Here is a 7141-nt window from a genome sequence, read left to right as displayed (position 1 = left end):
TTATACCCTGATCGAAAAAAAGAAAATATGAATATATATTATGCATATTCATCAAGTGTAATAATAAAAAAAAAACTAGAAATATATGTCCTAAAAGTAAAAAAATATTTGTTCAAAAGCATGTGCAATACCTTAATTTCGCACTATTTTTTCGAGAAACGGGTACATAGCACGTTTGTGGTCGTCCACTTTTTCTTTTCCGAATATTGTCTTTTGCCTTATCTGGCATCGTAATTATCAGCTATATTTAACTGATTTTACAAATAAAAAGTCAATTATCTCAATATAATTCTCTTTTTACAATTGTTCTTTGTCCGTTAAAAAACGTAAACACAATGTAAACTTAAGTTGCTGTAATTGTCGCTATGAGGCAAACAACTCTGCGATCGTTTTGTTCATTTATTTAAAAAACAAATTATTGGCATAAATATCACATAATAGAAATATTGTGCCATATTTTGTACTTCATTCAATTTTCACTGAAAAATTTTTCTTCGAATGTGTCGAAAAGATTGCAACATCTAAAATTTTATTCTCTTGGCGTTTAGAATTTATTTGACCTGTCCCGCCTTTTAATTCTTGCGGCAGATTCATAAGCCCTTGCCTACAAGCCGACCGCACGTATGAATAAACTTTATTTACAAAAATGAAGAATACAAGTGAAAGTAAATCATGACACACATTTAAAAGTTGAATAAGAATATAAATAATAATGTTTAATACAAAAAAAATGTTGATTGTGAAAAAGTAAATTATTTAAAGTATGTGATAAAAGTTTTTTACCACAATAATTTAAGTATTAATAAAAAAAAATAATTTATTTGCAAATATGGGGTTATGTCGGTTTGTTGACAAAAAATATGTTGTTCAAAAAGCCGGTAGAGAGTGAAAAGTGTTATTTTAAAATGGTTTTTTGATAAAAAAATCCAATAAATAAGGATCTGGTAAAAAAAGAAGGATATTACTATAACAGTGAGTATAATTTAATAATTGTTTCTTCCTGATAAGTGTGAGGAATCAAAAAGATGTGTTGGTAGGCTAAATTGCTAGACGTCTTTTTATTTGACCGAATCATTAAATTAAATTACAAAATAAATTATTTAATATAAATTTAGATATAATATAGTTTAAAAGCCAATATTAACAATTTTATTTTTTGTGGATTTTTTTGTTTTAGAAAAAAGGAAGACACACAATAAATAAGCATTAATTAATTTCTTATGTTCATGATAATGATAATAATTAAACATGATGCACATGCAGATAAAAAGAAGAGGAGCTAGATAAGAACAATAATTATATTCAATTTTTACTAAATTTAAATAATATAATTTTAAGTATGTTAATAATTCATATAAAAATTAAAAAACAAATTATTTTCAGAGTTATGGCCACAATTGGAAGCAACAAACTGGACGAGAATTTTTTCAACAACATACAAGAAAGGACAAACGGATATAGAAATAGAATGAAATAATATAACAACTCGAACAATAATTAATGCACCCACTTTTTAATGCAGAATTTGATCATAAAGTTAAGAAATAAAATAGTAATTGTCGGTTCCCTTAATATTAAACATACGTGTTCGTATTTCAAATTTATAAAAATTATCACATTTCCAGAATTATCTTGTTCACTGGCAAAGTTTTATATTTTAAAATTAGTTTTCGTCCTTTTTATTACGTATTCTAATCCCCTTTTAGAGAAAAAAAAGAAAAAGGAATTTGTTTTTCTCTTAATTTTCCATATTATATTAAGGTTTTCGTTTTTCAAATTTGTCAAATTTTCAGATTTCCGGAATTCACTTTTTTTGTCACAAAGTTTTAATTATCAAAAATAGTTTTTGTCCTATTTATTGCATAGTCTAATCCCCTTTAAGAGTAAAGAAAAGAAAAAATTATTGTTTTTCTTTTAATTTTTTTATATTCAACTCAGGGTTTCGTTTTTCAAAATTAGAAAAATTCACAGATTATCGGAATTCGCTTTTTGTAGAGTAAAGAATTGAAATAATTATAGTCGTTTCCCTTCATTTTCAATATTTAATATTGTTATGTATTGTGTTAAAAATAAAAAAGGAGAAAAAATTTTTTGAATTATTTTATATTGAATTTGAAATTTTTTAAGAATTGAATGTCAAAAAAATAATGAAAATGTAATAAAATGTCTATGCTATTGAAGTTTAAAAAAACTGTTTGATTTTATTCAACCCACCCCACTTTACCTCTATGAGGTTGGCATCATCGCTGAGCGTAGAAAATAATTTTTCACTAGACTATAAATATCAAATTATTTTTAAAAAGGTTATAAATTATAAATGTACCTACCTTAATTTGTTCCTAAAAATTAAAACAATTAAAAACATATTTATAAGATTAAATTACTATTGTTCAAAGTAAAAAATTATTACTTTTTAAGAAAAAAAGCAATGCAAATTTGTATACATTTTTCTCGCATACAGCATTTCTATTAGAAACAAGATAAAATTATGAATTTTTTTTAGGATTTTTCATACACCGAAGAAGGTTAATCATACGATAAAAATTGTTTATGAAAACAATAAAGAGATTTTATACAACAAGTAATTTATAGTAATAAAAGAAGAGAAAGATCGGTAAAATCGCTCTCTGTTATTCCTGTTTATTATTTTTTCTTATATAATTTTTATTTCTGAAATTTTTAAAAAGAGTAAACATAATCACATTGTAATAATATAATTATAATATAAACTTTCAATATGCATTAAAAAATTTGTGTTTATTTTTCTTTCAAGTATCATTTTTATAAGAATCGTGATGAAATATAATATATCAAAGAAGGAAACTCTTACATAACGTTTTCGGAATAGAAAAAAATTCTTTTCCTAAATAAACTTCAAATATTCTTTGATATACAGTCGCTGCGCCACCTGTTGACAACTGTCCGAAAGTGGTACTGAATTAAAACAATATGGCGTCATGTCAGGAAGATCGCGTGTTTTTTAGCTGAAAACTACTTTTGTTTATAAATAAAAAAATGTTTTAGACATTTTCGAATCGGAAAAATGTATAAAAACAAAGTTTAGGGTGTCAAGCTTCATTGTGGAAAAGGATTTAGTGATTCAAAGTGTTTTATGAAAATGGGAATCGCGACAAAATTGCCACTCCACTGTAAAAAATTTGTACGTATTTATATATTATAATAAAAATTTTTTTGCTCGTTTTCACTCAAATATAGTACACTAACAATATTTAACATGTGCATTCGCCATTTTCGCAAAGGAAATATCAAAATTTTATTTCCTTTTCAAATAGGAACCTCGACAAATTTTGAGTCGACACCGTCCGTGCGATTCAAAACAAATCACAACTTGAACTACCCCTTAAGAATTACATATATATTATATGAGGTAAAATTCCTGTAGCGAACTAAGTAAAAAAAGGTTGGTCGGATCGGGCTGTAACTTGCACATAGTTGACTCCTAGGGAGAAGTAATTTAACCACGAAGTATTGTTAGGTTTTTTCAAAAACTGTCGGAGAGGGAGGGGGTTGAATTTTTTTGAAAAATTTAAACAGTGAATTTTTTTAAGATTTGTAACTTTTAAACAGAAAGAAGATAAAAATTTGTTCTATATTTTTTCGAATGGTGCAAAAAAATTCGAATTTTGACCCTTTTTTGAAAATTAACCTATTTTCGAATTTTTTTTTTAAGTTCAGTCCATTTTATTTTATTTTTTTTTTTTTTGAAAGCTAAAAATTTGTATTTTTACCACAAAAATATTAAGTTGTCCTTTTTTGTTATTTTCGAAATATTAATTTATTAATTAATTAATGTTAATAAAAAATTAAATATTTCACAAATAAATAAAGTTATAGCAATCCTGAAGGTACTAATTGAAAGCTGAGGCAATTCCGCATCCAACGAGCCCTATATGGACTATTTTAGATTAGAGGATTTTTTATAAACAATTTCCATGTTAGCCAATTGTTTATTAACAATCCACTAATCCAAAGTACTTCATATACGGCTCGTTGGATGCGGAATTTTGTCAACTTTTATTTAGTAACGTCAGAATTACGATACCTTTATCGGTTTATAAAATATGAAGTTGACAAAATTCCGCATCCAACGAGCCCTGTATGAAGTACTTTGGGTTAGTGGATTGTTAATAAACAATTGGCTAACATGGCAATTGTTTATAAAAAATCCTCTAATCCAAAACAGTCCATATAGGGCTCGTTGGATGCGAAATAGCGTCAGCTTTCAATTGGTACCTTCAGGATTGCTATAACTCTATTTATTTGTGAAATATTTGATTCTTTATTAACATTAATTAATTGAGCACCTGGAAATAAGAACTCGCCAAGCGCTCGGCTGCACGCTAAAAAGCCAGTCAAACATACAAAAATGATGAAAAAATAAAATTCGAAATTTTTGATTTTTAAAAAATGCTATCTTGTAGGAAATGAAAAGGCGCATCTTTTTTTCCTCTGGATTTTTCTCGTCAAATGAATAGTTTAATTAATAAATGTAAAAAACTAATAAATTTTTATTTCCAAATTTCATTCAATTTTTAAACATAAATCATCGTATCTTCGACAAATATTAATCAAATCCAATGAGATTTTGCATACTTCCGAGTTTGGGTCCATAGATGACGATAGTCTAAAAAAAATGTTGAATTTTTTTCAATTGTTGACCAATTTTTAATTATAAACAAATACCTGTCGGTAATCATACTCAGTTATCTTCGCCGACAAAAAGTCTGTGGGGAAGTTCATAGTTGAAAGAACTTCCAGTGAGACATTTGTGTATTAGGATATAATGAAGTTTTCTGTAAAGTTTCAAATAGATTAATTCAATAGTTTAAAAAATATTGAATTTTTAAGATTGCGCGTGTGGCGCGCCAACGAGTAGGCAAGTGGATAGAATCGCTGAGCAGTTCATTACATGAAAAATGACCACTTTCTCACATCTTTTTTCTCTTAATTTCATTATTATTATATATAAATTGTTTTAAATTGACTTTATAAATAATATTTTTTTTAGTATTTATCATGTATATATATATATATATATTTATTTGTTTATATTTAAAAATACAACTCAATAATAAAAAATGGAATGTCTTATAAGTATTCAAAATGTACATATAATTAATACAAAATATTAATAACTATAAGTAGTCTAAATTTTTAACAATATTGTTAATTAGACATTAGATGTAATTTTTTTAACAAAATTTTTTTTACATTTTTCAAACAATTACAAACTATCAACAATAACTTGTAAATAGAAAATTTTAAATAGACAATATAAATTATGAATTCAACTGATAAAATGAAAATTAAAAAATGTACTTAAAAAAATTATTTAAAGAATTAGCTAATTGCAAAATTTTACACATAACACATTATTTAAATAATATCTTAATAATTTTTGCAAAAATTTTCATATAATTTTGAAAATATTATTTTATTCGTATGTTTTTAACACATTAACATAAAATAAATTTAACCCAGTAGCAATAAATTCAATTGTTTAACTTAATTTAAAACAATTTATATATAATAATAATGAAATTAAGAGAAAAAAGATGTGAGAAAGTGGTCATTTTTCATGTAATGAACTGCTCAGCGATTCTATCCACTTGCCTACTCGTTGGCGCGCCACACGCGCAATCTTAAAAATTCAATATTTTTTAAACTATTGAATTAATCTATTTGAAACTTTACAGAAAACTTCATTATATCCTAATACACAAATGTCTCACTGGAAGTTCTTTCAACTATGAACTTCCCCACAGACTTTTTGTCGGCGAAGATAACTGAGTATGATTACCGACAGGTATTTGTTTATAATTAAAAATTGGTCAACAATTGAAAAAAATTCAACATTTTTTTTAGACTATCGTCATCTATGGACCCAAACTCGGAAGTATGCAAAATCTCATTGGATTTGATTAATATTTGTCAAAGATACGATGATTTATGTTTAAAAATTGAATGAAATTTGGAAATAAAAATTTATTAGTTTTTTACATTTATTAATTAAACTATTCATTTGACGAGAAAAATCCAGAGGAAAAAAAGATGCGCCTTTTCATTTCCTACAAGATAGCATTTTTTAAAAATCAAAAATTTCGAATTTTATTTTTTCATCATTTTTGTATGTTTGACTGGCTTTTTAGCGTGCAGCCGAGCGCTTGGCGAGTTCTTATTTCCAGGTGCTCAATTAATATCACAAAAATAACAAAAAAGGACATCTCAATATTTTTTGTGGTGAAAATACATTTTAGCTTTCAAAAAAAAAAATTAAAAGGACCGAACTTAAAAGAAATTCGAAAAGAAGTTTAATTTTCAAAAAAGGGTCAAAATTTGAATTTTTGAAATTTTTTTTGCACCATTCGAAAGAGCAGGAAAAAACCTTTAGAAAAAATATAGAACTAATTTTTTCTTCTTTCTGTTTAAAAGTTACAAGTCTATAAAAGTTCACAGTTTAAATTTTTCAAAAAAATTCAACCCCCTCCCTCTACGACAGTTTTTGAAAAAACCTAACAATACTTCGTGGTTAAATTACTTCTCCCTAGGAGTAAACTATTTGCAAGTTACAGCCCGATCCGACCAACTTTTTTTTACTTAGTTCGTTACAGGAATTTTACCCCATATAGAAAATATATTGTATATTATATATTATGATATTATTTTATATGCATATTATTATTATTACATATATGTTATATTATGATAGATAATAGATAACGTTCAATTAATTTAAATATTTTTTTTCATGCGACACAATACGTTTATGCAGAATTATCTTGTCGTGTCAAGTCACAATATGATACATTTCTCTATTTCTAAAAGTATCGTGCTTCGCCACGATACGATTATGAATTTGTAAATGTGTCGGGTAGCACCACAATACGATTAATTATTTCCAAACGTGCCAAATCGTGACACGAGACGACACTTTCTTAAAGTTCAACAACATTTCGTGTCCGAGACAGTCCCTGCTTTAAAGATGTAAAAGATGACAAAAATCATACAATCAAAAGTATACAAATTTAATTACTTATCAACTTTTGAATGACCAAGCATTTCACTGGCACTTCTCTTCGTTCTTCTATCCTCGAATGTTTGGATTATTGCCAGCATAATT

Source organism: Leptopilina boulardi, unplaced genomic scaffold (genome assembly GCF_019393585.1).
Source record: "Leptopilina boulardi isolate dan_hultmark-lab unplaced genomic scaffold, ZJU_Lbou_2.1 LbouV2_332, whole genome shotgun sequence".
Lineage (NCBI taxonomy): Eukaryota > Metazoa > Arthropoda > Insecta > Hymenoptera > Figitidae > Leptopilina > Leptopilina boulardi.
The sequence above is the reverse complement of the archived record's forward strand: the minus strand, read 5'-3'. Positions refer to the sequence as shown.